Below are 10197 nucleotides of genomic sequence, written 5' to 3' on the forward strand. Positions count from 1 at the left end.
ATACTTATTGTCATTTAATTATATATAAAATTTTATCATGGAATGAACATCATGAATCGAAGAAACTAACTTGATAACACGATTGTGATGATTAATAGCTCGATTAAGCGTGGCAGAAATCACATCTTCGTTGAATTTAAAACAGCATAATTCTTTCTTGTCGAATAAGCTCTCAAGTATTACTCTATAACCCAAATAATTACGTTAATTGAAACGCAATATAATATCTACTTATATGTTTGAAATGTTTTGCAGTTTAATTAACAAAGCTAAATTACCCATGAATATATTTACTTGCTAATATTGTTTATAATGATTTATACGATATCGTGCGTTTTTACAATATAATATCTAATGTTATAATAATAATAATAATATATTTAATATATTACATATATAATATATATTAATTTTTATAAATAAAGTACCAATTATTTAATAATAATTTATATGTAACATGTTATGTTCTAATATTTAATGAATTTATATATTACATATGGTACCACATATGTTACCGATAAAACGTGTGAAATTTATTAATTATTATATTATTATATTTTTAACATTAGCACAATAATTTTAATAAATTATACGAATTAAAAGAATATATTATTAAATTTCTTACCCGACTATACGAAACATACCGCATGCATGTAGTATTATTATTTGACAATATCCCAGATTAATTATTAATAAAGCAGCTTGTATTAAAAGTAAGATAAAACATACGAATAATGTTAAACAAGAGTGTTCCTTTCTGTTTATAACAAACAATTCTATTTCAAGCATTAATTCGCAATTTGTTACGTTATTTTTTGAGACATAATTTAATGTCGATGTTAATATTTGAACTATAATTGGCATAATGCACATTACTAGAAAAGAAAAGAAAAAAGAAAAAAAACATTATTTAAAGTTAGAATCTATAATTACATATTACATAATGATTTATAAAAGGAAAAAAAAAAAAGAAGATTAATTTTCTATCTCACATAATAATAACTGCGTATTAAATCTGCTTTTTTTGGCGTATTCTTGTATAACAGTTAATTCTCGAGTTGTTTTAGATTTGCTCCAATCGTCTTTAATGTGATTAAAAATTTCCTTCTCCTATGGATGTATAAAAATTACATAAAAATATTATTTTAATTGTAAAATTGATCAAGAAACGAAAAATATAGGTCAAACTTTTATACATACTCTTGACTTTAATTACAAAAAAAAAAATCACAAATGTTTACACTAAAAAAAAAAAAAGAAGAAACATATAAAAAGAATTATAAACCTAATTCATTTTGCATCAACATACTTGATTAATCTTGCAATTATTAATAATATAATAAGTCAAAGAAATACATAAGGTTGGTCCAAATATAAATAAACTTTCTGCCAATGTTTGTATATTATATTCCATAGTAAAAAAAGCAGGTATCTACAAATGATTATATAATCGATATATTATAAAACCTTCTCCTTCGATTAAATGATAACGTTATTTAAACAAACAAAATTCTTTTTTCATTTCGTAAGATTTTTTAATCGCTTTATCAAAATCACGATGAAATAAAACAATTGATTTACGTTTGTACATATATAAAAAAAAAAAAAAAGAAAAAAATTAAAAAAAAGCATAAGAGCAAACCTATAAAACTATATTTTACAACTTACTTGTCCGACGAGAAAAAGTGTCGTTAAAAATAAAGTAAGATAAGATCTTATCGTTTGCCACTTTCCAGTTTCGTATGGCCAAATACCGATAAAAATACTTAAACGTCTGATTAATTTGTAATAATGATTAGAAGAATAAAAACTGTCTCCATCTTCGTTAGAAAATTTCTCGATCATTTTACTACAATGGTCGAAACAATACTGTTGAGCTCTATATTTTCCCTCCTATTGTTGTTGTTCAATACCAGTGATAACAATTGTGAAAATGCTTATGTTGTTACATGCCCAACACGCATCGCAAAATCGAAATTTCCTATTCCTTCGATATGACCCGTTCATTTGGATTATTATGTCGACCTGTAATGGGCCGGTATTAACGTAAAATGCGATTGACACGTACGAACGTAGTATATACTTAAATACATACATACATACATACATACATAGATAGATACCGAATATATATCTGTCACAGGTCATTACAGTTACACCATTGTCATAGAGGTCAAGCTTCGTAAATTATTGAACGTTAGTTCGATTGCATCACGATTTGAACGTTATTTTCTACCCCCTCTACCCCTCTGACTAATCTCCATAAATACAACCCATACTTCTACCCTCTTAGTATACAATGTTACTTTACTCGGGGGTTTAAGTCAATTTGTAAAATATAAAACAAATAACAATCCTAAATTGCGGGGTAATTTTTTCGTTTTGTCGCTTCCTCTCTCTCTCTCTCTCTCTCTCTCTCTCTCTCTCTCTCTCTCTGTCGCATCTTTTTCTTTTTTTATTATTTTTTTTTTTACGCCAACGCGTGACTCATCCTTACCTTCGTTGAATAAAAACGTTGCGTTTCGCGTCGCGGCTATTTTTTTTTATTCATAAGATTTCATTTTCACTTTCTTCCTGTATTTTTGTCTACTTTTCTTTGCAATTTTCGAGATAAACGGTACCAATTTATCTTTGAAATTATTTATTTCTTACGTTTCGATTCGAATATTCGATAGTTAGACGTTATTGCATATCATTTCAGTTAAATTACTTTGTATCGTATTTTTTTTTGTTTTCAATTGTAAAAGGTATACTTATCAAAATAACACGTATTCGCTTATTATTAGTGCGAATAATATTGAACAGCGTTTTTTTATTTTTTTTCTCTCGAGGAAAACTAGTGCTAATAAATATCAAAATGTCACGTCAATACTTTCGAGAAAATACAAAAAAAAAATAAATACTTTTTACATAAATCATTTTATTTTCAAAATCTAAGAAAGATCTTGAATTTAAATTTATTACATTATTCGTCAATAAAGTAGTCAATTTTTATTGAACGTATAAAATATAGTAAAACTAAACAGATACTTCATTATTCGCAAACTGATATTAAAATAAATACACCGAGATGAGTATTTATTAAAAGGTTGTTACGTTGTTTAATAATGTTTTCGTTGAATGTTTTCTTTCTGATATGGGTCAAGGATCACGTTAAAAGGAAATACCGTAGAGTTTGTATTAAATGTAAGAGTTAACTTAAATCTCTTTTTCTTTTTCTTTCTTCTTCTTTTTCTCTCATCGTTCAAACGAAATGTTAAGTTAATCTAGCAAACGAGCCTGAACGTTCATTAAAATCTTGCAGTATATTTATAAAGTTGTTCCTGTACAAGTTAATTACTATTACCAGCGAGGAGAAACACGATATTGTTGATGGTAGAAAAACAAAAAAAAATAGAAAAAACAAATATAATAATTACGAAGAGGAACCTGTAACGAATGGTAATAATCATCACCTATTTGAGAAAATTAATAGTAAGAAAATCATTTAAATGACGTTCGAGAAATAAACCAAATATTTTACATCGTATTTTTTAAATTGACAAAATCAAAAGTTCATTATTTTATAGATAACGAACGAAAAATAAATCCTATTATGTGATATAAACATCGTATAGATAAATATTTTCATTGGAAACGAGAATTAATATAATTAATAAATTATTATTTATACATTATACAGGGTGAAAGATAAAAGTATATATATATAATAACTAACAGATTAACAAAAATTACGAGAAAGATGTATTAGAAAATATTTCAGTCAACTTTTCGTATTTCTTAAAAGATAAAACGATACAGAAATATTCTCGGAATAGAGTCAACGCGAAGAATTATGATTTTCCTGATTTGACAAAAGTTTTCCATGACTAACAAATTCCCAGATAGCCGAGGGGTGAGTGTAGGAGGGAGGGGGAAAACAAAATCTCCTCCCCCCCGATCCGTTTGCCTGCTTGGTTTATCTTATTACGACCAGTCGTTAGCTTTGGAACCGTGATTTGATAGAGATGACTCGGCAAAAAGTTGAAGAAAATAAGGAAAGGAGGGAAAGAAAGGGTTGAGAGAGAGAAAAGGGCCAGTTTAAAGCTTCTCGAGTATTTTAAAAATATTCTAAATAGAGAAGAAGCTTTCATTTTGAGAGAATATATATATAAATATATACAAAATTACAGAAATATTTCTCCAATTTATTTTATTTTGTATAAAACTGAGTACAATATTTAGTATACTTCATTAGTAAGTAAAGTGTTGTAACATTTTAAACACAACCATAAAGAAATAAATTGATTCTCTATCTCTCTCTTTTTCTCTCTCTCTTTGACTCGTTTTAGAATTTATCAACGATTTATAATTGACATTTAGTGTAAAACCATATACTTCGTGTTATTTTTCATATCGAATAAAGTTCTTTTTGTTTTTTTTCCTATCGTGAGTAAAGTACTACTGAAATTTTTAATAACAGCATGCGGAGAAAAATGAACTTTATGCATACCAAATTTCTGATAGATACGCGAATATGATAATGAAAAATACAAATTAGAGAAAAATTGTAATATGACGATGATAGAAAGATTGTTGCTTGTTCTTTATTTGAAAGCTTTCGTACAATTGTATAGAATAATTTACTATAATAATTGTATATTATAATTTGAACGATATAAAACTTGTTGTTTATGAGAATTTTAATTGTATTTCATATTTGTGTGTTAATAGAAAGTAATTCATTATTTCTCTTTATATATTTTATTAAAATTCATTAGTTGTAATTACAAAAATATCTTCAAGAATATATGTATTGTACTTAAAAAAAGAATTCGTGAATAATTTTGAGATCGTCTTGTATATATAAATATACACACATAGATAAAGTACCGATCAAACAAGAAAATATAAATCGGTAACACTTTTTCAGTATTCTATTGACAGTTCACTTTAAAAATATATGACGTTAATCAAAAAATATACACGTACTATTAAGTTTTATTAAACGAGCTCCAACCATTTTACGATGTCTTCTCTTTCTCTCCCTCTCTCTGATATTTTTTTTCTTTTTTTTTTTTTTTTAACGAGTAATTGAATGTCGATAAACTCGAGTGTAGTTAGTCGATAAAAAAAAAAGAAACACGTGTCGTATATTCATTTACGTATACGTAAAACGCGTGTACATAATTTTTCGATATATAACCATAAAAAGAAAAAAACCAAAAAGAAAAGAAGAAAAGAAGAACAAAATATTTATTACTAAAATATTGAGAGTCTAGTCCAGAGTTTACGGATTATTTTAATGGCTATGCTTTGACGTTACTACACATGCATATACACAGATAGACAGACATGCATTGATAGATCGAGTAAACCCGAGAGTCAGAACAACCCCACCCAATCCCTTTACCACCCTCTTTACCACCCTTTACACCTCAAACCTCCACCTGTCTGCTCTTTGCTGGCACTTTCGATCGAAAGGACGCTAACGATGTTTACATTACGAACGAAGGATATCTGTCTGAATCAGCGTTGTATCTATAAAAAAAAAAGAAAAACAAAAAAACAAAAAAACCTGTTTGGAAATATTATTTTTTCTATTTTCTTTTATTTTTTGTTTTGCTCTAATATTTTTCTCATCTCTTTTCATCTTTCAGTTTATTCCTTTTACGCGCAAACTATACCCCTCCCCCACCCCCCACTCCTTTCTCTGTTTCCTTTATCACTTTCTTCGTTCAATCCGTGTAGATTTTCTATTCGATTTTATTAATTCGTCTCTCACTTTCGTTCATTTAATCGATTTTTTTGTTTTGTCTTTCCTTTCGTTATTTCTAGGGAGAGAGAGAGAGAGAGAGAGGGAGAGTAAGGGATTTGCTAAAGGGTGAAGAAAGTCAACGAACTATTATAATAAGGCTTACTTTTTCGACAACATAGCACACCCGTTTCCATTCGGCACAATAAAAGACAAATTTTAATATTGAACCTTCTGTAATACCCTTTCTATGTTTTTTAATATCGAACCTCAATACACACAAACACAGACACACACACATATAGTTGGTAGAATCTCTGGATACTTGTTATATCTATATATATATATATTTATATGTCTATGGTGATTATATTCATATATATATATATATATTTAAAGTTGTATGTATGTATATATATGTATATATATGTTGGTATTGGTAGAACGCAGGCCGCATTGGACCGTACGAGGAAACCGTCGAGAGAAAAGTTCTTTCTTTTTTTCTTTACTTTCCTTTTTTTTTTATTTCCAGGACCTTCTTTCCAGTGAGTGTGAAAATCTGCAAGTTTATTCACGGAAACGAATATTTTTCGTGACTTTTTCTTCTATGGCTTTCACGTCTTCTATCTAACGCTCTTCTTCTTCTTTTTCTTTTTTGTTCATTTTCTTTTCCTTCATTTATTCTTTCTTTCATTTCTTTCGTTCTTTCTTTCTTTCTTCCTTCCTTCAATCCTTCCAATTTTTCTTATTATATAGTATATATGAATTTGAAATTGACTCTTTGCAGTCTTATCGGGTTTGCTTCTAACTCTCACGATATATTTGTATAAATAACATATTTTCTATAGAAATTATTGTATTTATATAATCGTTAAGAATTTTTTAATTTATTTCAAATTTACGAAAATGTTATTTCTTATCATCGAAGAGAAGAAGAAATTTTTTTCTTTTGAATATACTTGATACGTCGTATCAAATAGCACAATTTTTAATTAAGTCAATAAAATTATTTTACACGCAAGTGAGATATTAATATTAATAATAATAATAATAATAAAACGCAGGAACTTTTGTTTCATCCTATTACTTTAATCATAAAACATACATATTAGTATTCTTAAAGATGTGCCCATAATTATGAAAGTAGTCTAACAATAAGTCATATATCTCTTGTTTCGAGATATTTAAAGGATTACAATTAAACATTAAATGAATTTTATATAATATTCAAATAACAAACACTATCTAACAATTCATTTTTAACAATATCGTAAAAAATACATTGCATTAATTTAATTTAAAATAATGTGGTATGAAATAACTAATAAACTCATCTTTGTTTTTTCATCTTGACTTAAACCACTTTCATAATTATGGGCACATATATATTAATATTCTTTAGTATTATAAAATATAATATATTTTGTGAATACTTTATCCAAGCACATAAATATTGCATATACATTAGAGTATTATATTTAGTATTATAAAATATAATATATTTTGTGAATACTTTATCCACAAAAACACATAAATATTGCATTTACCTTCCTCCCTTATCCCTACCCCATACTTTTTCAAGCCAGGAGTTATCATCACATTGGTCAAGATACTTACATTAGATATTTACTATAGTAAGGATTCTCCGGAGGATTATTCATGTCAAAAGTAAACCGTGAAGGACTACGAGTAGAGATCTCAGTTTCAGGATCACGAAGACGACGACGACGACGACGACGGATTGAATCAAGCGAACAATTTACACGTATTCTATAGTACGTACAACCACCACCACCTATGTACATATGTACATACGTTACGTGGCTTACCACAAAGGGTATGAAATAACCACTGGCTATTTCCGAGGACCTATCTACTATACCATGGACCAACTAGACTATATATATATATATATACCAACCATGCTTGACGACCGTTGATCCGGACAACAATAGGCGTGAAATATGTCACCGATATGTCACCCGTTGCTCGTCATTATAAAGTAACCGCATACAATGGTGTATATATGTATGTGTATGTTCCTACGTGTTCCTCTGAATATTCATTCTAAACACCTAGGATTCAATGAATCAACTAGAAAACCAAAAAGAATGATAAGAAATCTTGTAAGTAATGTGTATTATAGAATAATAATGAATTAGATATAATATTTAATTGATTAGGGTTAATTTATTTAATCGTGCGCGTTGGATTAATAATTTTAATATTTGTTTTATCATTTTTATATATCGAAACATTTCAATCCTAATATTTCACCCAATAGTTTTGAAATTATATATATATATGATAACTAATTTATCAATTATTAATAATTAATAATAATAATATATATAAATATAAATAATTAATATTAATAATCTACTTTGTATTTTAAATCAAGAAAAAAAATCAAATGAATAAAATTGAATGGAGAAACAAATGAGGATACAATAAAAATTCGTGGAACGTTATTACGATATCGATATATATAAAAATAGAAATTGTAATATAATATATACGTCAGAAAAATGCATTTTCCCTTTTTTTTAGACATTCGAATCGAAATAAACCAACGACGTACTATAACGTAGGTTGCTATCTAACGATTTTCACTTGAAATCTTGCTAGCAGCATATTCACACCCGATCACGATGGATGGATGGATGAGAGGGAGGAAAATGTGGTAGAGGGTATATAACCATAACCAGTAGTAGCAAGTAGTATGGAAAGGATCCATAAGCGTTCGACATGTTCGTAAAGTGAGATTGCAACTGAGAAATGAAATGCTTACTGTGAATGGCACAGTTGAATTGATGCGAACTTGTCGACCAACAATCTTGCTCTCTCTCTCTCTCTCTTTCTTTCTTTTTCTTTATTTTCCTTTCTTTTTCAATTTCTTCTCTCTCACTCTTTTTATTACATTCTTTTTTTCGTACGATGAATATAAAATATAGAAAGAAGGTAAGGATAGCAGGAGGTGAAAGAAAGAAAACGAAGGTAAAAACGTCGTCGTTGGATAAAAATAATAATAATAAAAAAAAAAGAGAATATATATTCGTGCACCGAGATTTTTTTCAATTAGGATACTTGTAAGATAAAAGAAAAAAAAGAAAATAAAAAAGAACATAAGCGATATGTTCCAGATTGCAGCTAGGAAGTATGATTTTTGTGAAACGTGATTTTCAAAAAATTCAATCTCTCTCTCTCTCACACCCTTTCTCTGTCCTTCTTTCACTCATTCACTAACTCGTCTAAACTATTTCTTTGTCTGTCTATTTTTACGATTTTCTTTCTCATTTTACCCTTTTCTTTCTTTTTTTCCTTTCAATAACCTACTTAGAAATTCTTTCAACCCTCATTCATTCACAAACATAATCCATTCTATTTTTTTCTATTTTTTCTTTCATTCGTATTTTTTTTTTTTTTTATTGTTAATTCGTTATTTTTTTTTTCATTCATCGTCGCTAACTCATACATTCTCTATTTTTCTTTTTCTTTTTTTGTTTTTTTTGGAAAAAAGATAAGATCATCCACGGGAGAATTGAATTCGACATACAATGCACAATCTCTGGAAATAACGTTCAGAAGTTCGCTTTCGAGAACGAAATCTTTTATTTGGGCTTGAGGGGTCTATGATTGTTCGATATTCGAAGAAGACCTTAAGAATTTCACCTATTCTTCATTAACATAGCAAAGTCTAACAGAAAATTGATTAAAAAACAATGTAAGTTATAGACAAATTTTATGTTTATATATTAGCCTTGTAACGAAATCAAGTTTTAAAAAAATCATCTAAAAACATACAAGAAAAATATATCAACATTATTTTCTATTAAAAATACGTTAATAGGTAATGTAATATTTCAACCAATATATATATATATATGTGTTAAAAGAAACTTAAATATAAAAGAATGTATTCAAAAATTAAAATAATTGTTAAATAATTAATTGAAGTGTCTGTTGTTGTCTAAAAATTCGGTATATAGGATTTAAAATTAAGTTTTAAAAAAGTCATCAAAAAACATAAAAGAATAACATATATCAACATTATTTTCTATTTAAAATACGTTAATAGGTAATGTAATATTTTAATCAATATATATGTGTTAAAAAAAACTGAAATATAAAAAGAATGTATTAGGGAATTAAAATACTTATTAAATAATCGATAGAAATGTAATTATTGTTAAAAAGCTCGAAGTATATGTTCTATCAACCGTCTTCCTCGAAATCCACCTTGAGACTGGCACTTTCTCTTCTATGAAAATTCTTTTATTGAAAGTTGTTTGTATGACTTTCCGAACGTTGCGCATGTGTATAAAATCAATAATCCACCTAATCAATAAAATTTAAGATTATAACGTTACGATTTCAGCATTTTTATCATTTTTATGTAATTGTTTAACCGTTCTAGTGCAATGGTCAGTTCCAAGGTAAAATTATTTGATTGAGAACATTTT

Source organism: Polistes canadensis, unplaced genomic scaffold (assembly GCF_001313835.1).
Source record: "Polistes canadensis isolate GaletaPanama2010 unplaced genomic scaffold, ASM131383v1 scaffold_13, whole genome shotgun sequence".
In the NCBI taxonomy this organism is placed as follows: Eukaryota; Metazoa; Arthropoda; class Insecta; order Hymenoptera; family Vespidae; genus Polistes; species Polistes canadensis.